Below are 22,899 nucleotides of genomic sequence, written 5' to 3'. Positions count from 1 at the left end.
GTGGCGGCGGTTGGCGGAAACATGCCTGATTTGAGGCGTGCGGCGGCGGTTGGTGGCGGAGGAGCGGCGGAACCAACGGCGGTGGTGGTTGGCGGCCAGATCTGGCGCGGGGCGACGGCGGCATGGTGCGGTGGGTAGGCAGCAGGCGGTGGGCATAGTGAGAAAGAATACGCGGGGTGGGGAAAAGAAATGAATGACTGTTGGCCGTTGGAACGCGACTGGCTTTTTACATCACCCAAAAGGTGGAGATGCAAATTTGCATCTTTAGGTGTTGTATTTTATAACACTTGAATCAAGTGATGTAATATTTTTTGCATCTACATCCGTGGGAGGTGTGTCTTTTGGCCTTAAAAATATAAAAGTTAGTTACTTTTACATCTACATCTTTTATTGAAGATGCTCTTAGTCTATTGGTTGGTTTCCCACTTTCTCTCTTCCTCTTTCCTCTAATTTACTCATACTACCTAGGAGCACGTGTAAAGGTTCGCTCTTGCATTAGAGCATGGCTAATAATATAGCCAACAAACAATTATAAGCTGTTATCATGTCATTTAGAGCCAATTTAATAGCCGGCATGTATAATAGTAATTTTAATTATGTACTACTTTATTGATGGTTGACCCACCTTACAATCTCATGAAGCCGGCTCTTATTCTACAACCCGTTTTCATTCTTTCTCCTCTTCTCTCTACGACCCGTGCCCTGCGTGGCGGGGTAGCATGGGATGAGGTGTCCTCCAGCCAACCCGTACCATGAACTAGTGCAAAAAAAAAATCCAGAAAAGGAGGATGACCCCCGGCATCTGCATCTGGGCGATACTACAACCACTTTATCAATTATTCACCAGGATCTTACAAAGTAATACATCAGTAAGTCTGAAGCCACCATCTCAACAACATCTGTCGCTACTCCTATCCACTTGATGAAGGGATGCCAAAAATGCGAGCCGAATACCAAACAGACTTCGCATCAAAGCCTAATATCTAAAGCCGGAGGCCCCAACCAAGCCACAATGTCGGGTCTGGGGCACACACCGGTCCCGCGCACTCTCAGAGGCCACCGCCGTTGTCTTTCACCTATCCATCTACAAAACATTGGTGATGAGTGAGGGAGTCCTGGACTAAGGGGTCCTCGGGCGTCCGGCCTGTTGGACATGGGCTGGACTGATGGGCTGTGAAGATACAAGACCGAAGACTCTCACCCGTGTCCGGATGGGACTCTCCTTGGCGTGGATGGAAAGCTTGGCGTTAGGATATGAAGATTCCTTTATCTGTAACCAACTTTTGTACAACCCTAGTCCCCTCCGGTGTCTATATAAACCGGAGGGTTTAGTCCCTAGAGACAATCATAATCATATAGGCTAGACTTCTAGGGTTTTAGCCATTACGATCTCGTGGTAGATCAACTCTTGTAATACTCATATTCATCAAGATCAATCAAGCAGGAAGTAGGGTATTACCTCCATAGAGAGGGCCCGAACCTGGGTAAACATCGTGTCCCCTGTCTCCTGTTACCATCGACCTTAGACGCACAGTTCGGGACCCCCTACCCGAGATCCGCCGGTATTGACACCGACACTGGTGCTTCCATTGAGAGTTCCGTTGCGTCGTCTTCAAGAGGTTTGATGGCCCCGTCAATCACCTACAACAATGTTGTCTAGCGGAAGTTTTTTTCCCCGGCCAGATCTTCGTATTCGGCAGCTTCGCACTGCGGGCCAACTCGCTTGGCCATCTAGAGCAGATCGACAGCTACGCCCCTGGCCATCAAGTCAGGTTTGGAAGCTTGAACTACCTTGCTGATACCCGCGGAGACTTGATCTTTGACGGATTCGAGCCCGCGGCAGCCGCTCCCTGCCACCGCGATGAGCATGACCTAAATTTGTCATCGGACCATACCCAGGAGATAGCACCTGTAAGTGCTCTGGCCCTAGATCCGGAGCAAATTGCGCCACCCAAGGACGGGAAGCTCAACCCCGCCACGGGAGCCGCAGACTCAGCGGCGCTGGAGCCGCACACAGACCCAACCTCGAGCATGACCTGCGTCACCGGAACCTCGGATTCGTCTCCGGCCACAGGCTCTGAACCACGCGCGTCCATGTCCGTCGAGCCCGATCAGGCGTCGGTCGTCGAATTCAGCGCCGCGGACATCTTCCGGCACTCACCTTTAGGCGATGTGCTGAACTCATTAAAAACCCTCTCCTTAGCAGGGGACTCACAGGCGAATTATATCCGGTTTGAACTAGGGGTTGACGATGGGGAATTTCGCTTCCCACCCACCTCCCACTTCATAGCCACTATCTAGGACTTAGTCGATATGCTCGATTACGGCTCCGAAGACATCGACGGTATAGACGACGATGCCGGAGATGAGCAGGCCCAAAACCCACCGTTTACTGGAGGCTGGTCGGCCACCTCTTTGTATGACGTGTATATGGTGGATACACCCAAAGAGAATAACAACGATGACAAAGAAGACCCAGTTGAGGATAAACCTCCTGAGATACCGCCAAAGCACCGATGTCAGCGGCGCCGCTCTAAATCACGCCGTAGAAAAGACAGCAATACCGGCACACGAGACAATAACACTCCGGACGGTGCCGAAGACAGAGCAGACCCCGACGAGCCAACTGACGAACAGGACGATCGGGAAGATGGGCAAGTCAGCCCTGAGGAACAGGCCGCAAACGAAGACTCAGAGGACAGTAATTATCTCCCACTCTCCGAGGATGAGGTGAGCCTCGGTGACGAAGACTTTATCGTGCCTGAGGAACCTCTCGAGCAGGAGCGCTTTAAACGCCGGCTAATTGCCACTGCAAGGAGCCTGAAAAAGAAGCAGCAACAGCTTCAAGCTGATCAAGATCTGCTCAATGACAGATGGACCAACGTCCTGGCAACCAAGGAATACGGCCTCGAGCGCCCGACCAAAAGTTATCCGAAGCGCAAATTGTTACCTCAATTTGGTGACGAGGCACTGGAGCCTGTACCGTCAGCGCGTAATGCGGCTGACCGACCACCACGTGGCCGGGACAAAGCGGCAACCCAAGCCGAACTCTAGCCCATACTACCCCGCCGTAAAGGCAGAGACATAACTGCTCGGGGTTATACATATGACCTCCGGCAGGACTTGGACAGTAGCGCAGATCAGAATAGATTGATCTATGGATCGCGGGGGCGTGCCCCGACACGCGACAACGGCTATCTAGCCGGACGCAACAACCATAATCACGCCCGGGCCGAGAACCGCAGACGGATTCCATCCGAGCTACGTCGCGATGTGGCCCGATATAGAGGCGCCGCACACCCCCTTTGCTTCACTGACGAGGTAATGGAGTATGAATTCCCAGAAGGGTTTAAACCCATAAACATCGAATCATATGATGGGACAACAGACCCCGCGGTATGGATCGAGGATTTTCTTCTCCATATTCATATGGCCCGCGGTGATGATCTCCATGCCATCAAATACCCCCACTAAAACTCAAAGGACCAGCTCGGCACTGGTTGAACAGCCTGCCCGAAAACTCCATTGGCAGCTGGGAAGACTTGGAAGAAGCCTTCCTCGACAACTTCCAAGGCACATATGTCCGACCTCCGGATGCCGACGACTTAAGTTACATAATTCAACAGCCCGGAGAGTCAGCCAGGAAATTCTGGACTAGGTTCTTAACCAAAAAGAACCAGATCGTCGACTGTTCGGATGCCGAAGCCCTAGCGGCCTTTAAACATAGAATCCGAGACGAATGGCTCGCCCGACACCTCAGCCAAGAAAAACCGAAGTCCATGGTAGCCCTCACGGCGCTTATGACCCGCTTTTGTGCGGGCGAAGATAGCTGGCTAGCCCGTAGCAATAACAATGCAAGCGAACCTGGCACTTCGGAAGCCAGAAATAGCAACGGCAAGCCCTGACACAATAGACACCGAAAACAAGGAGAAGGGGTCGCAAGGTGAGGACGATGACGAGGAGCCCCGTCCACCGAACACAGGGGGGCAGAAGAAGTTTCCCCCTCAGGTCAAAACGGTGAACATGATATGCCATCCATATCCCCAAGAGGGAGCGCAAGCGCACGCTCAGGGACATCTATGTGATAGAGCCAGTCGCCCCAAAATTCAACCCATGGTCGTCCTGCCCGATCACTTTCGATCGCAGGGACCATCCAACTAGCATCCGCCATGGCAGTTCAACCGCACTGGCCTTAACCTGCTCTATCAGGATATAGTGCGCAAAATGGGCATCGATCCATCAAGGATCAAGCCCATCAAAACAACCTTTAAAGGAGTCATACCAGGTGTAGAGGCTCGTTGTACGGGCTCAATCACACTGGAAGTTGTCTTCGGGTCCCCGGACAACTTCAGAAGCGAAGAGTTGATCTTTGATATCGTCCCCATCCGCAGTGGCTATCACGCACTGCTCGGACGAACCGCATTCGCTCGATTTAATGCTGTGCCACACTATGCTTATCTCAAGCTCAAGATGTCCGGACCACGCGGGGTCATAACAGTCAATGGAAACACGGAGCGCTCCCTCCGTACTGAAGAACACACCGCGGCCCTGGCAGCGGAAGTAAAGAGCGGCCTTTTAAGGCAGAATTTTAATTCAGCGGCCAAGCTCCCGAACACTGTCAAACGAGTCCGGACTACTCCGCAGCTTGACAGTCCGGCTCGTCAGGAGTCAGACTAGCAATTCGGCCTCCATCTCAGTCCTGACCAAATGGCGGCATACGTACCGCGCGTACATAATTACGCACTCAAAATACCATGGGCAGAGACGGAGGCATAACCAGACTGTGGTCCACAATACGGCTTCAACCTTCCCCGGACACATATACTTTCATTTTTCATTTTTTCCTTTTCAGGTTTCTTTTCCACAGGCCCCTAGTGGCGGCCTGATCATCGGTCCTTTTGAAGGACGGATACACCAAGGTGGCAGGCGGCATAGACGTGTGAGGGAATCTCTAGACGTTCTCTTCGACGATCGTCCTACCTGTGTTCAGGACCCGCACGCAGCTCCCCCTTGCTCTTGGCATGTTAAATAGCCAGGTTGCTTATCGCACTATTTGTACAGATACGTTTTGACGTATCAATCAAATTATAACGAGAACTGTTTGTGGCCCAATTTATGTGGCACTAGCTTACAATTTCATTTTATTTTGTTATTCTTATCGACTGCACACGTACACTTTGGTACGCTTTAATTGGCCAGGGGCTTCACTACGCTCCATACTATGGCAACAAAGTCCGAACACTTTTACAGTATAGTTCGGCGCCCCAAATTTCAGCATTATATGCATTGGCTCCGAGTCATGTCTTTAGTCAATAGTTGGGTTGCCCGGCTCCTGTGCTTACTACCTTACGTTCTGGTCTATCGGCTAGGGTAGTAAAGGGAGAACTACTGCGATTGTGTCCTGATTTATCCAGATGAGCACCTCAGTAGAGAAAGCCGAAAACTGACTGTCATGATGCGGCATGAGTCGGTCATCTGTTCGGAGGTTACAAATCTTTTGCGATTTTTTCCGCATTACGCGACAGATCAGCCTCAGTCCGATCAGGTGTTTACAACACCCTAGTCCGGATTAAATACTAACTAGGGGCTGCGCCTATATTTTTATTGTCAAACTCCTATGGCTAAGTGAGGGTAATAAAGCCACATAGTCCGATTGCCTGGTTCGTTGCGCTAAACACCTCCTTCAAGGACCAAATTTTTGGATCAAGAGTGTTTAGATCCCATCCCGAACACCCCCATACTACCTACGTGGGGGCTGAAGCCGACGACTAGCCAACTCTCAGATTTAATAAAAACGGCCCCACAGGAGGTAAAATATTAAAAATAACAAGCATTATATTACATAACTACTTCGTTTCATCATACAAGGCAAAGATAACACGAATGTATTCATTCGAAGACAATGTCTTTTGCACATTGCGCCGCCACAATGCGGGACCCCTCCAGGACATCTTCAAAATACCGCTCGGGCGTGCAGTGCTCCTTGCCAGCGAGCGGTCCCTCGGCCGCGAGCTTGACGGCGTTCATCTTCGCCCACTGCACCTTGACGCGGGCGAAGGCCTTCCGCGCACCCTCAATGCAGACCCACCGCTTGATGACGTCAAGCCGGGGGCATGCATTGACTAGCCGCTTCACGAGCCCGAAGTAGCTGCTGGGTATAGCTTCGGCAGGCCATAGCCGGATTATTAAATCCTTCATGGCTAGTTCAGCCATCCTATGCAGTTCGACCAGCTGTTTTAGCTAGTCGCCAAAGGGCATCGGATGTTCTGGCGCAAGGTATTGCGACCAGAACAACTTCTCCGTCGAGCTCCCCTCTTCGGCTCGGAAGAACTTCGCAGCATCGGCAACACTACGCGGTAAATCCGCAAACGCTCTTGGAGAACTCCAAATCCGGGTTAGTAAGAGATACCTCTTCTTCACATATTTGCTCTGCATAATGAAGGCCTTACCCGCCGCAAATTTTCTGGCGTCTTGGATTTCCTGGAGGGCACCCTGGGCTTCAACCCGGGCATCCTGTGCACTTTGGCGAGCCTTGGCGAGTTCGGCCTCTTGATCCGCAATATTGCGCTCCAAGCATTCGCATTTCTTCACGGCATCCTGGAGCTCCTGCTGGACCTCACCGACCCTGGCCTCCTGCTTTTCGCAGGCTGCTTGTTCCTTGGCCGCTCTCTCCTCGGCCTCGGCCGGTGCCTTCTTGAGGATCTCTACCTCGGTCGCCGCTCCTAACGAATGTCATGGCACTTTGGTCAACACAAATCATTATCCTTTCTGAATTTACACAAGGTCATTGCATACCTTGATTGTCTTCTAGCTTTTTTTTCACACGGTCGAGCTCTTCCTCGGTCCCCTCCAGACTCTGCTTCAGTCCGGAGACCTCAGCAGCATGAGAAGTCGTAGCCAGCAACGATGCCTGCTTATTCACATAGACATGTCTAGTTAGTCTCCTGGGAAAGTTATTTGATCCGTTGTCCGGCTTTGCATTCCGAACACCGGACATAGTCTCAAGGGCTACTATCTACACTGTGACATTCTTCTTACACAATTATGCCGCTTACCTCAAAGCCTGTCAGCAGGCTGGTGCAGGCTTCAGTCAGTCCGCTCTTAACGGACTGAACCTTCTCAACCACCATACCCATAAGGATACGGTGTTCCTCAACAATGGAAGCACCTTGCAGTGCTTCCAGTAGAGTATCCGGTGCCTCTGGTTGGACAGAGGTCACCGGCGGAACAGGCGCACCTCCTTCTTTCGAAGGAGGCTGCTTGCCTGAATCCGGAGCCGCACTGGCTTCCGGAATGGTATTCGGCTGGGGCCCGCATTGAATACGGCCCCCGTCGCTAGTTTCTAGGGGGATTTGCTCCCCCCCGGTGTCCGACAGCTGAGGTTTCGCCCTCCGGCGCCATCCTAACGGCCCTCTGCGTCTCTCCCTGGCCCGTGAGGGTCCTTCAGGACACCGCCTCGGCGTCATCCGTGGCCTTGGGAGAGGTGGCTGTTGGCAGCGAATCCCCCGATGAGGATCGCTGGGAGCTGTCGTGGGCCGGACTGCAGCACGTGATTCAACGCATTAGAATTACGAGATAAAGGAGTCGTACATATAAGTGCTTTAGAGCCCTCGAATACTTACGATCCGGCCGGGGCTTATCCCTGGGGCGCCACTCCGAGCTGCTGTCAGTATCCGGTGCGGTGTCGTCCGCAAGGGAGGCTCTCCCCCTCTTGGACGCTTCGGCCCCCAGACGCGTGGAGGCCGCCCTTTTCTTCCTTCCCCCCTCAGGGGGGGAGTTGCTTTCTTCCTCCTCCTCCTCGTCGTCGGTGGCGGGTGAGGACTGGGTCTCGGCGTCTTCGGACATCACGTCCGAAGTGCCCTTGTGGCGGAGACCACCTCGGGTCCCCTTGCCCTTCTTTTTGGCCTTCTTCTCCGACGCCTGGTAAGGCGCTGGAACCAGCATCTTCGTTAGAAGTGGAATTGCTGGGTCTTCGGGTAGCGGAGCCGGACTCTTGACCAGCTCCGCCTTCTTTGTCCAGCCCTGAAAAAAGTAAGATGGAGAGGCTCAGACATTTTCCTTGAGTATGTAAGCAAAGGATACACCTTGAAAACACTAAAAAAACTTACTGTACTGGCGGGGTGGGTCAGGTTGTACCCACGGTCTTCGGTCTCCTTCAGCCACGTCTCGTTGGCCTTGAAGAGCACCTTCCAAATACCTTCGTGCGTAATGCCGAAGAAGTGTTGCAGGGTCTGGTGCTTGGCCGGATCGAACTCCCACAAATTGCAGGTCCGGCTTTGGCATGGAAGGATCCAGCGAAAGAGCATCACCTGGATCACATTTACAAGCTTAATGTTCCTGTCGACCATGCTCCTCATGCGCGTCTGCAGCGCTGTCAGCTCGTCCGACGAGGCCCAGTCTAGGCCCTTCTCTAGCTAGGAGGTGAGCCGCATCGGGGCCCCGGACCTGAACTCGGGAGACTCGGCCCAGGTGGTGTCGCGGGACTTTGACATAGAACCACTGCTTTTGCCACCCTTTGACGGTCTCCACGAAAGTACCTTTGGGCCATATGACGTTGGGCATCTTGCTCACCATGGCGCCTCAACACTCTGCGTGTTGGTCGTCCACCACCTTCGGCTTCACATTGAAGATCTTCAGCCACAATCTGAAGTGGGGAGAGATGCGGAGGAAGGCCTCGCACATGACAATAAATGCCGAGATGTTGAGGAAGGAGTTGGGGCCAGATCGTGGAAATCCACCCCATCGTAGGACATAAATCTGCGGACGAATGGGTGGAGTGGAAATCCCAGCCCGCGGACGAAGTGGGGAATGAACACTATCCTCTCATGGGGCTCCGGGGTGGGGACGATCTGTCCCTCGGTCGGAAGCCGGTGGGCGACCTCCTTGGCCAAATATCCTGCCTCCCGGAGATTGGTGATGTCCTTCTCCTTGACAGAGGAGACCATCCACTTGCCCTGCGCTCCGGATCCGGACATGATCGGAGTGCTTTCTTGAGGCGGAAGAGATGAGGACTTGGGCGCTGGAGCTCGAGAATGGGTGGGCAGAGAGAGAGAGGCGTGGGTGAAAGGGTGTGAGTCCTTATCCCCTTATAAAGGCAGCGAATATCAGCGCCTCCCCACTCGCCTTAAAACTCGGCTGTTTCCCAAGGGCCGCGCAGACGGCACGGTTGGATTACCCATGCACGTATTGATGAGAATCTCGCAATAAGGGGACACGATATCTGCTTTGACAAGAAGTGCCAATGGAACCGCATCTCAAAACGTGGAGCGGCAGGCCGAAAAACGGTTCGAAATAATGACCGGGTGGTGATGGGGCATCACGCTACAAAAAGTTGTTAGTAGATTGGACTCGTGAAATATTATACTCTCTGCGGTTGTGTGTGGTACTTTTTTTGCAGAGCCGGACACGTTCTTTGTGTTCGAGGTTGTTTTGGAGTATTCGGAGGAGGAACCCGCCTTGCAATGCCGAAGACAATCTGCGCGCCGGACACCTCGTCATTGAAGCCTGGTTCAGGGGCTACTGAGGGAGTCCTAGACTAAGGGGTCCTTGGGCGTCCGGCCTGTTGGACATGGAATGGACTGATGGGCTATGAAGATATAAGACCGAAGACTCTCACCCGTGTCCGGATGGGACTCTCCTTGGCGTGGATGGCAAACTTGGCTTTCGGATATGAAGATTCCTTTCTCTATAACCGACTTTATACAACCCTAGTCCCCTCCGGTGTCTATATAAACCGGAGGGTTTAGTCCCTAGAGACAATCATAATCATACATGCTAGACTTCTAGGGTTTTAGCCATTATGATCTCGTGGTAAATCAACTCTTGTAATACTCATATTCATCAAGATCAATCAAGCAGGAAGTAGGGTATTACCTCCATAGAGAGGGCCCGAACCTGGGTAAACATCGTGTCCCCTGTATCCTGTTACCATCGACCTTAGACGCACAGTTCGGGACCCCCTACCCGAGATCCGCCGGTTTTGACACCGACGATGAGCTCGTCGGGGATGACGTAGTCTCAGCAGATGGAGTATCTCCTCCAAGGAAAGGCGACTAGGGTTTCTGCCTCCCGTCGGCGGTGCCGCCGATCTTCCATGTCTCATGTGGCCTTAGGGACATGGGTGCACGATGGATCCAGGCCCTTGCTAGTGGGAGGGCTCCATTTTCAGGTGCTTCTTCAAGTTTTGTTAGGGTTTGTGTCCTGCTCAAGAAGATGAGACAGCGGCGGATTCTTGAAGATGGAATAAGATTCTCCATGTCTAGCCCCTTCCCGATGGTGTGTCTAGCATCATCGGAGGCGTGTGGAGGTGTGTCTCCGGCGGATCTCGCGGGATTTGGTCAGTGGTAGTCTTTGGTGGATCTGCTAGGATCCGGTCTTTGTTCGTCTTTCCTCATGTGTCTTCAAGTTTGATCCTTTCGATCTAAGATAGTTGCATGAATTGACATTGTTGTACCTATTACCTCCAATTCAAAGTGACACTAATTCAAACACCCAAAAAATACGAATTTGCAAATTTACCTGGTGAGCCACCCTTTCTGTTAGAGGTGGTGCATCTTATAAATCAAAGCCTTCTCTTTTAAAGCAACAAACTTGATTTGTTAGCACATTACAGTAAAGTACAACTCCAATTATCTTAGTGCCAATTTCCAACAACAACCTAACATCAAATAAACCCATATGGGAGGTTAGAGAAGCAGTATAATTGCTTTTGTTCATGTCGGCAAAACATAGTGGTTTAAAACCAAGATATAAATAACTCCATATATACCTCTTCTAAGTGGTCAGAATAGTCGTATATTTGGCTACTCTAAAGTATCATGAGATAATAGACCCATTTCATGACGCTGTGAATTCTGGTCTACTTCTCCAGCAAAGCTTTTACCATTGCTTTTTAAGGCACCGAGCTAAACTACATCAAAACAAAGCTCCTAATGGTGTGCAAGAATCAACTAAGCATTTAGAACACCCAGTGGAATAACCGAAGGGGAAAAGAGACATAGATGAATTCCGAAGTTCACGGATGCTAGTCTCAGTTGGAGAGGTGGCGGCCAACCGGGTACCTCCTCTTCATGTCATGAGCTACAACTATTACAACATCCGCTGGCTCACCACCTTCATCGGCACTGACTAAATAAATTGTGAGCTTGCGTGGTCGTCGCTGCAGCTCGAGGTAACGGTTTGCCCCGGTTGGGGACAAGCAAAACAATGTCCTAAGCATGGTTTGTACCAAAGTGCACACACAACCAAATCATTGCAATTAGCAATGACATACACACATGCATACTCGATGGATCAGCATTATTCCATGCTTGTTATACATGGCTATACTTTCAAATCCACTCACTTTAAAGAAATTAAGAAAAAGTATTAACAACTGAATCTTTCCTCGGTGCCAAAATCAACCTTGAACTTTTTGAAAAGTGCTACTTTAACCTGCAACTCTGAATCCCATGCCGATTGCCCCAATTCAGAGGATTACTGGAAACTATGACAGGCAACTTCTCATGATGCCCGCAGTTGGACCCATTTAATCCATGTAACCACGATTTGGTATGCATTTACTGATTCAACTTCTGCATGAAATCATTCACCTGACACTTCTTCAAGAAATTATTCGGCATGATACCATGTAAACTAAGCATGTAAGACTAAGACACCATACTTAGGACTACGTTGCACAATTTTAAATAAGGCCCGGAAAAACCATTTTTGTACAGTGTGGGGAACACATAAGTTTTGGGGAAAACATCACCAATTTGTGAACATTGATTAATTGAATGATCAAACATCCTCGCAAAAATATTGACTGATCAGATAGCAAACCATGCAGCTAAGTAGGAACAACGTGCTCTTGTGAGCAGAACATGCCTGGTACGCATCATGTGAATAGGCAGTCGCTCGGAAAGTGCAGACAGTAATAAGGTATATGTGAGACATGCCGCCGAAAGTGCAGAGTGCTGCAGAAATCACGAGTTCTCAAAGCTTTGCCCTTGTGAGCGATGTTAGCACTAAGTTCGATGTTAGACCCTTGACTACAAAGCCCTGTTCCACACGTCATTGCCTTTGTCCTCGTGCCCGTGCAGGTTTCAATCAATTTTTAATCACCCAATGCCATCATGCCATGTAAAAGAATTCGTCAATAATACTACTATTTTCTACATTCCGTCTGTACTTCTACAAGACACACACACACGCTTCTCAAATTAGGTTTGACAAATAATGAGAGACAAGTAGTAATACATAGCTTATCCGACAAAAAAAAATCATAGCATAGCCAAATGCTCTTGAATACAGATATAACGGCATGTGGCAGCATAACGAGTATCTCGGCTGATATAGTCTCAAATGGATGCCTGTCCCTCACCAGTTATTTCAAATGATGCTAGCTCGACCCACCATCCTAGCTGATAAAAAGTTCACAATAAATCCATGTTTTGCTCTTGGCCTTGGAACCCCGATCTTCGTGGTTATTGGCTAGCATTCGCGAGTACGGGTGAATAAATTTATTAGTCCAAAGCCTGGCCTGTCATGGATAAATAATGTGGTAAATACCTCGAGATTCCACAAAGACATGTGAAAAGAGACGAGAGGTTCAGGACCATGGTCCACCCGAACCACCATCATGTGTTAGTAGTAATCTTGATTAGACTAGTGTTTAGCGGAATGGGCTTCCGGGACTTCAGATTTTTTTAACTTGGCAATGTTAGGGAAGCATGGCTGGAGACTGCTAAATGATCCAACTTCTCTATGTGCCAGAGTTCTAAAAGGCAGGTATTTTACTGATTGTGATTTCATGCATGCAAATATCCCCTCGAATTCCTCCGCTACTTGGCGTGCTATCGGTGCTGGAAGAGATGCTTTGAACGTGGGCTTAATCAATAGAGTTGGCGATGGTTCCAGTATTGCGATTTGGGAAGATAAGTGGATCCCGGGCACACTAACTATGAGACCGACTTTCAAACCAGCAAATACTATGGTGCAGATGGTTGATTGATACTAAAATTTTGGTCTTGGAAGGTAGACCTAGTTCGTGACACATTCCTCCCACTGGACGCCGCTGCTATACTCAACATCCCGCTGCGAATGGGTGGAGGGGAGGATCTCTTGGCCTGGACTTACGAAAAATCAAGCATCTACACTATCAAATTAGCATACCGAGCTCTTGCGATCCAAAAAGATCGTTATGCTCAAGGAGAATGGTCGGCTATGGGAACTTCAAACTCAGATGAACAGATGTGGAATCGCGTGTGGAAACTAAAGGTAGTGCTTAAATTCGTGTTTTCTGGTGGAGGGTCATCCGTGGAATTCTACCAGATGAGAGTACTTTGCACCATCGACATATCCGTTTGACAAGTAAGTGCAGCTTTGTTTGGCTGCGGAAGAGGATTTGATGGATGCCTCAATCCATTGTTCGCACGCTAAACGCTTTTGGGAGGAAACTCAAAGGCGGTTTGAGTTTAAACTACCCCGGCTACACCCAGATACTTGGGCAAGAGGCATACTTTGTGACCGAATGTTTACTGATCAGTTGAGAGCACAAATTGTGTCAGTCATGTGGTCTATTTGGCATTCAAGGAATAGATGGACTCATGATGAGGAACGTACAGATCCTGCAAACTCGTTACGGATCATACGTGAGACACTTGCCGTCCAATCAACACGAATGCTGGTATTGATAGCATTCTGGGAAGGGAGGGGGGGGGGGGGCAGGTGGTGTGGCTCATTCTTCGACAGGGTTTCTAGGGGCCTGCTGTAAGCGTCACGACGTTGTCACAGACCATCTGATTGCCAAAGCACTATCTTTGCGCGATGGTGTTATTCTTGCAAACTAAGAGGATGGACCAACGTCGTCATGGAGATGGACTGTCTGGAGGTAGTAGACCTGTAGAACAATCACCATAGTTCTCGTTCTGTTGTGGCACCTATCCTTCTGGAAATTGGGGATTTATCTTCTAGTTGTAGTTCTTTTGTTATTCAACATGTTCCTAGATCTTCCAATCTCCTGGCTCACCTTTGCGCAAAGCGAGCTTGTTCGCTACAAGTGACCGAGGCTTGGACTGATGATGTAGCTCCTTTCCTAGTCAGTAGCCTTAGGGCTGACTGTGCTAGGTGTGCTTTCATTGAATAAAAAACCCCAAATTCCAACTAAAAAAATTAGTGTTTAGATAGCGGCATGCATGAGTTAGTTGCTCCGGCAGCTTGGTGGACGAGCCATGTGTGCGCGTGTTGTTAGTGGTCTAGATATTAGCCAAGCCGTTTAGTTAGTTAGCTGAGTGGATCCAGGAATTAGTTTAGTGGACTAGCTACGGGTGCATACCTTAGTTAGTTACCCAGAGAGGTGGTTGGCTTATGTGTGCGTGGGTCTACTTAAAAGGATAGGGTCCAGAGTTGTGGGTGAAGCATGATAGCCAGGGAGAGAGATGTAGCCCCTGGAAGCTTATGTGCGCTTACCGTATGACGGTCTCCATGTATGTGTTCCAGTTTGAGCTGAAGGAAAACGTGCGCCATGTGCACGGCGAGGAGTTCGTCACTAGAAAAAACTCGTGTGTTCGAGTTCGTGTCAAGTTTGTCTCCTTCAGTCCGGCGTTCGTATCGCCGGAGGGCTGCTCGGCATATGTCGACGGAGAGCAGCTCTAGCACCATGGCGGAGGGAGTGTAGTAGCATATAGCCTCTAATGGTGATCACAACGAACACAGAGACAAGGGTTCATGCTACGTAGGTTCTGCAGCTTTTCTCCTTCATTTTTCTGAAAAGACCTGCCGTGATGCTCGTGCTCCTACCGGATTGTGCCATCCCATCACTGAGCACATGCCCAAGGCGCCCTACAACTTCTTCATGGATGGCACAGACCGCGTCTCACGGCTGATTCCAACTAAACCTTGAAAATTAGCGAACCTAACGGAAAACCTGCCATGGCAGAGAAAAACAGCCCAAAACAGCAGCCATGGTACACAAACGGATAGGACTAGATTATTTTAATGAACACCCCCTAATCTAGTTGGTTAACATGCACTAAGTTCGATGTTAACACCCTTGACGACAAAGCGCTGTTACACACATCTTTGTCTTTGTCCTCATGCCCGTGCAGCTTTCCCTCTATTGTTAATCACCCAATACCATCATGCCATGCAAAAGTATTCCTCGCTACTATTTTCTCCGTTTTAAAATGTACTACTGTAAGGCACACACGTATCTCAAAGTTAAATTTGACCAATAATTAGAGACAGGTAGTAATACATAGTTTATGCGACACAAAAATTGTAGCATGGCCAAATGCTCTTGAGTACACATTTTACGGCATGTGACTGCATAACGAGTATTTGACTAATATAGGCTCGTGTCAAAGTTTGTTGGTTCATAGGTTCAATTGTGATTATTGTTCCTGAATCCAATTAATAAGATGCGGTCACTAGGAAAGGAAATGGTTTTAGAGTCATTTCAGGACCAAGTCCTAAGATGGTTTTGTCTCCCTTTCCGGGTAAATGGAGCTAGTCCTCGTATTGCTGGAGGTGGTTCCGAGATTGGCAAGAAAAACATTCACTGGTCCGTTCTTCTGATAATACCTCCTGGATTACACAAGTATTCTTGTTGGTTCCTCATACAAAACTGCCTGGAATACTTAGTTTCGTGGCTAATATAATTTCTATTTGTAGCCAACCCTGCAAATGAAGGTTAACAACAGTTAACTATTATCTCTCATAGATTAACACATGAGAGAAACACAACCACGTTCAAATTCATCTCATAAATGTCATTGCTATAGAACCACTCATCACTGATGGTGCCTAACCAGTTGATGGCCCTGCACTTGTGCGGCCGATGGCCCATAACTGGTCGTCAGGCAGAGGGTACTGGCAATCGACGATTCAGGGTAACAAATATAGGAATTTGAGAAGGGAAATTGTTAGAGTTGTGTTGAATATAGTGTACAGGGTAGGTTACAGTTGGACTCTGAATAGTATTGTGTTTAGATAGGATATGGAGTCGTGTCCTAGTAGGACACTTGTATCCTAGGCCTCTCATATATAGTGAAGGTAGACACACGATGTAACATATGCCAACATAATAGTACAGGAACGCAGGGGAAGCCGACGGCATGTGCCGCGTCCAGGGCAACCGGATGCAGTATTGTAGCAGTGTCATAGGGAGGAGCGCCCATAGTCAGGCTCCGGGGATGTAGCCTTATCGGTGAACCTCGTTAACAAATATCGGTGCCGTGCTGATGTGATTGCTTAGTCCTCGGATGATCGACGGTATGCTTCGAATTTATTCTGACATGTGGTATCATGAGCTAGGTTCTTTGAAGGTTGTGGATAGTTGATCAAGGGAGCACCTCGCAAAAAGAAAAGGATTGCTGAGTCATATCGTGGATGCAGGACTACTTCGTGCAGGCGGGTTCCTATATGGCGCATAGGGCGCCGCTGGGCAACCTGGCACGTACCCCCCTGGCGCGCTGGGAGTTCGTATGGGCCGGCTCATATCCCATTTATTTTTCTTTTCGTATTGTCTTTAGTTCTCTTTTTTCTTTTCTTTTTCTTTTCTGTTTTCCTTTTCCTTTTTCTTTTTTACTCTCCGTTCCAAATTCTTGAACATTTTTTTGTATCAAATTTAAAAAATGCTCATCAATGTGTAAAAATGCTCAACAATTCAAAAAATGTTCATCAAATTCCTTTTGTGCTCATCGGATTGAATTTTTTAATCAAAATTCAAAATTTGTTCATCAAATTCAAAAAATGTTCATCGATTTAATTTTTTTTCACCAAATTCAAAAAAAATCATCGATTTTTTAAAGTTGTTCATGATTTAAGAGAATGTTAACAAATTTATAAAAATTTCAATATTTCAATAAAATGTCCATGATTTGGAAATTATGTCAAAATTTCAAAAACAAAATGCTCATGAATGCTTAAACTTTCAGAAAAAAATGTTCATGATTTAGAAAAAAATGTTCATGGTTCTGAAAAAAAATGTTCACAATTCATGCAGCGGATCATTGTGGGACCTTCTATGTGACGCTCTCTGCGTCAAGTTGTTGCCGTTTGACGCAGGGGGGACTTCGATAGGGCCGGTCCACGAAGACAGCAACAGAAATCAAACACGCACTATAGCTAAAAAATATATATGACGACGTGTTACTGCCAACTTGAGCTAGCCATCTAATAGCTAACATCAAACTTAAAGAACAAAGAAGCTGTGCAGATCCGAATTAGTTTAGAAATTTCGGAAGCAATATTTTTTCAAAAAAGGGAATGTTCTGTGAAACGGAAACACTTACCAAATTAGTGAACAAATTTTAAAAAACTATAATTTTTTCGAAAAACAAGAACATTTTTTGAAAATCCCGAGCAATTGTTTTGAAACCAGAACGTTTTTACAAATTGCAAACAAAAATTGGAAACGTGAACATATTTGGAAATTCCTGAACAGATTTTCCAACCACGACTTTTTAAAAACTTGTGAACAATTTTTAAAACTGGAACATTTTTTGAAACCCCTGAAAAAATGAAAATATAAAAAAAAATTAAAATCGGAACTTTTTATAAAAATTGTGAAACAATTTGAACAAAAACATTCCGAACAAATTTTGTAAAAACAAGAACATTTTTTTAAATGCCGAACAATTTTTAAAAAATTCGGAAATTTTTTGAACACTTTTTTAAACACAAACATTTTTTGAAATATGGAACGTTTAGAAGCACGAGCAAAATTTGAACTTTCTGAACAATTTTCGAAAGAAACAAAAAAACGAAAAAAACAAATGTACAGCAGAAAAGAAAGAAGAAAAGGAAACAGAAAAAGGGAAAAACAAAAACCGAAAAACCCCGAAGAAGAAACAGGAAATACGGTCGAAAAGGAAAAAACGGTTCAGGGAACCTTCTAGAGGGTTCCCAAAACCAGATGGCTAGCTCTGGTTTAATGGACTGGCCCATTGCTAGCGATGTGGGGTATTCCCTGTGCGTTCTGTCGACATTTTGAGGCAGGGAGCGGCGTGTAGGGTTTTTCGATCGTTGTTACACGGAACTCGCGTATGCCCGCCTAGCGTGTGGACATTGCAGGCCGAGGCGGCCTAGGTAGCAGCAGCGCAGACGGCCGTCCTAGGCAAGGCCCGAGCCAGCAGAAACGTACAGGGCCCATCCAGCAGGAGGCTGTGAGCTAATCGATCGGGAAAGCAAAGCTACAGGTTTAACCGGTGTAAAGAGATCGTAAGGATTAGTTTTGAAAAAAATCATTGCCAGGGCCACGTGTGTGTGCAAGAGCAGTTTTGGTTGGATCAAGTACGATCTATTTTCTGCTATAAGATGCACGGAGAAGCAACAACAAATAGTGACAGGAAAAAAGATAAATTGTGCAGTTTTCATGAAAGTTTTTTCTAGGTCGGTTTGCTGAGATGGCTTGGAACACGTGGACAGGCTGTGGAGGCGCGCTGATAAGTGCGCCATACAGGATCATGCATACACATGGCGTTCAAGATATGCACGGATGTACGAGCAGTCATGGTGCAGGGTGAAGCATGGTTGCAGCCGGACAAGTTCGGTCGGGTCGGACTAGATAGTTTGACGGATCGACGCAAGTCGGTTGGAACAGAAGACAGTGGTGGCATCGGTAAAGACGACATAGGAGCGTGATGCTGATGGTGACCGACTTCTGGGCATGGAAACACGTGGCACAGGTCCGAGTGCTTGTGTGACTCCGACAAGACTATGACGCATGGTTGATTCAAGACGGTGCGCAGATGAGAGCTTGAAGTTGACGAGGCGTGTTGGTGGATTGATCATCTACCATGGAGTCATGTTGAAGGTGGAGCTGGATTGAGGGGCTACGGCGTAAGTGCACAGAGAGTCGAAGCTTATTCAGCGGGAAAAAAGCGAGAGGCACGCAGTTCGGACTGGAGCCTAGTGGTCTGATGGAAGCGTGAAACTCGTCATCTGTCGGCAATGACCGATGGTACTCTGCAGTGGGGGTTGAGTGGTGTGGGTTCGCGACCCTTGAGACTCGACCAGGGCAGCACAGCCTCGACGCAGTAATAGCGTCGAGGCGTGCGGTATGCAAGGGACATGGAGACGGGCCAGGGCTTTGGTGGTCAAACATGTGGTGAGACAACTGCGAATTTGACTCGGCATGACTACTCTTTCAAGTTTCAGACAGATGGTCAAGGAAGAGCGGTGATGTTGAGTTCGGGTAACTCTTATATGTGACATCCAATATGTGCATTGTTCACTTTCACGCAGGTCAATGATCAGTGTGTGATGGCCATGAACGGATACTCTGAAAGTTGGGAGCACAAACTAGAGTAAAAAGGAACTTAATTTTGCTCGAGTATTGACTGTGTTCTAAAAAAAGGGACTACAAGTTGCACGTGGAGTTATATGGAGTCTTTGGAGTAGCAGCAGTGCTCATGGGATAAGCTCAAGTCCAATACATGGAATTTTGACGCATTAACGAATTCAAGGTGGTGGAGAATATTCACCAAGGTGGAGTTTCTTTGAGTTGTGTCGAAGGTAGTGTACAAGGCAGGTTATAGTTGGACTATGAGTAGTATTGTGTCTACATAGGATATGGAGTCGTGTCCTAGTAGGACACTTGTATCCTAGGCCTCTCATATATAGTGGGGGTAGACACGATGTAACCTATGCCAACATAATAGCACAGGAACGCAGAGGAAGCAAGCGGCGTCCAAGGCGACCGGATACGGTATTGTAGCGGTGTCATGAGTTGGAGCGCCCATAGTCAAGCCCTGTGGATGTAGCCATATCAGTGAACCTCGTTAAGAAATCTCGGTGTCGCGCTGGTGTGATTGCTTGGTTCTTTGATGATCGACGGTATGTCTCGGATTTATTCTAACATAAATGATCTTGAGCATGATATTATCATTTCAATGAAGCTATCTTCCCTCGGTGAAATACTATTAGCACTGCCAGTCTGCCGCTTTTTGGTCGGATTTAGTAAAACCATTTTTTGGGCACCTCCTTGTAAGTGCCGCAGTTGCTGGACAAAATGGACATGCAGGCGAACAAGAACAATGGGAAAACAGAGCAACAAGGCCAGGGACGGTCCGTAGTTTTCGAGGGCCCGGGGCGAAACTAGAACCCGGAACCCCTTAATATAAACTTCTCTTGATATATTTGTAGGCCTCACATCGGTTTACACAAATATGTAGATATCTTAAAGATGCATATGCTTTTTATGGTATAACAAAAATAATCAAGGCAACAATACATACCTCCGCCATCATCAACGCATCCTGTGCCTCCTTATACATGTACTTCTTGATAAGTTCTTTGGCTTTTTGAGATGAACCATTAGAACCATCTCGTATTTATAATGAGAACCGTGAGTCAAATTTCATTAACTGTATGAGAAAATCATTGAATAGAAAATTCAATACTATATCAGTTGTTATCATATGAAGATCGGAAAACATCATGTCCACTTTTATCGTCATGATCTAAGATGATTTTTCTATGGAGAAGAATCATATGAATGGCTTTGAGATAATGCTTTGGCAGCATCAGTAGAAAACCAAAAAAAGGATTATCCAGACAAAAAAATGAGTTGAAGAATTCGTCACAATTTAGTGGTTAATCACACTTTAGTAGACATCATCGGATCATCCCATGCTCCTAATTTTCGTAATCAAACTGCAACACCATGGCTGGTAATTTTCAGATGCAAAGCGCAGAAACTGTTCATAGTGAGTACAGTTTTTTTCCGCGGGTAACAAGGAAGAGTATACAATCATACCGGCGTGCTCGTCCTCCATCGCTGCCCAGTTGTACTGGCGGCTGCGGCGATTGGGGAATATGACATGGGCGTTGTAACATCTTAAAATTCTAAATTTTGGAATGTTATATTAAATAGATAGTTTTGATTGTTTGCTTGATTATGATGAGTGCAATTGAGTGAAATTCGAAACTTATGAAAGTTAAATGAGAGAGAATAAAAGGACTTTCCCAAATTTTCGTTTTGCTTTTATGATCTCCATGAATTCAAATTCTTTTCATCACAAAACCCTGGAGAGAAGATGACATGACTTCTTCCATTTAATTAAATGAAAAGGGTTTTGAAAAGATTTGAATTTTATTTGGAAATATTTTCCAATTCAGAAACTTTAAGCAACTCAATGATTTTCACGAGGGAAGATAAAATGACTTCTTCAAATTATACGAAATATGAGTTGGGAGTTTCAAAGTATCAAATTTAAACTCCTTTAGAAATTATTTTCAATTTGGAGTTATTTGGGTTTTATTCAAATTATTTTTCTCCAAAAATAAAATATATGGAAAATAGGGTAAAATGATTCCCTACATCAGAAAATTGGAGAGAAATAAATTTGAAATTATTTTGGTATTTTTAAAATGATTTTTATTGGATTTTATTAGAGCAGTAGCACTGTTTGAATTATTCCAATTTGTGTGGATTTTATTTGACTCTAAAGTAATGTTCAGCTTGTAGGAAATCTTTTTCTAATTTTTTGATATATTATATGCCTATAGTTATTTATTTAACTTGGTTTATATATTTTTTTCGTTGTCTGTATTTAAAAAAAAATTCCTCCGCCGTCGAACTGGGCCGGCCCAACAGGCCAAGCCCAGCCCAGCGCGCCGCTCCTCTCCTTCCCGAGCGGGAGTCCCGCTCGGGCACGCCGCCGCGCCGCCATGGGAGGCCATGCCGCCTCCGGCTTCCTCCTCTGCCCCTCGCCCACGCCACCACCTCGCCTCCGCCGCCCTTAAATAGCGCGCCCGGCCCCGCCTCCTCTCCTCTCTCTCCCCCGCATCTCGCCGAGCCGCCGGAGCCCGTAGCCGCCGCCGCCGCCGCTGCTCTGCGCCACCGCCGCCGCACTCCGCCCGCGCCTCCACCTCGCGCACCGCCGCCGCCACCTCACCGCCTCGCCCCTCGTCGCGAAGCCGCGCCACGCTGGAGTTCGCCGTCGCCGCTGCCCCACCTCGCCGGAGAACGCCGCCGCCGCCGGTTTCCCTCACCCGAACCGGTATAACTCGAGAAAAAACCGCCCAGTTTTTTTTATTTATTTAAAGTTCGGTTTCTGTTTCGTTTAGATCGGTTTAATGTTTAGGTTTAGCTAAAAGAGTGAGCGTTCACCCAATTCGTTTTATTAGTGAACGTTTTTATTCTTTAGTCTTTGTAGCGAACGTTCGTTCGATAGGATTTTTCTTTTTATTTTAGTTTTCCGCCAGGGACCCGTTTGTGAATATTTTCTTCACAGGTTAGTCCCTGTACTTTAATCGGTCACAACTTTTCGCTCATTTGTCCAAATCCAACGAAACCTGTTGAGGATATAGCTACTGGTGTAACCCGCCCAGGATGGGCCGGGTTACGTTGCGACGATTCATCATCCAGAAGCCCAAGGACGGGTTGAAGATGGCGGTTCAGTAAGGGCCTAAGGCCCATAGGTGACTTGAGGCCCGTAGTGATAAACCGTCGTTATGGCATGACTTGTATTATAAGGCAAGAATATTTAAGAGTCCGAGCCGGACACTGTTTATGAGCCGGCCGGGACTCTGAGAGCCGCTGGGCGTTAACCTCTCTATATAAAGGGACGACCCGGCGGCGGTTCAGGACAAGTAACATCAAATCGGTAGCCAGGCATAGCGGATTCGCTCCCTGGTCATCGAAACCCTAAGTAATTCCACCTCAACTGGAGTAGGCTTTTACCTTCACCGTAAGGGGCCGAACCAGTATAACCCTCGTGTCCTTTGTCCCGTTTAACCCCTTTAAGCTTCCTAGTTGCGATGGCTCCACGAGTAAGTCCTTGCACGAGGACATCTGCCGTGGCAATTCCACGACAGTTGGGCCCACCATGGGGCCAGCGCATGGTGGATTTGAGTTCTTGAAGGGCAGCTTCGAAGGGCTCAAGGGATACGCTGTGGGCCGGATGACCA

The sequence above is a fragment of the Aegilops tauschii genome, chromosome 7 (genome assembly GCF_002575655.3).
Source record: "Aegilops tauschii subsp. strangulata cultivar AL8/78 chromosome 7, Aet v6.0, whole genome shotgun sequence".
NCBI classification, from domain to species: Eukaryota; Viridiplantae; Streptophyta; class Magnoliopsida; order Poales; family Poaceae; genus Aegilops; species Aegilops tauschii.
The sequence above is the reverse complement of the archived record's forward strand: the minus strand, read 5'-3'. Positions refer to the sequence as shown.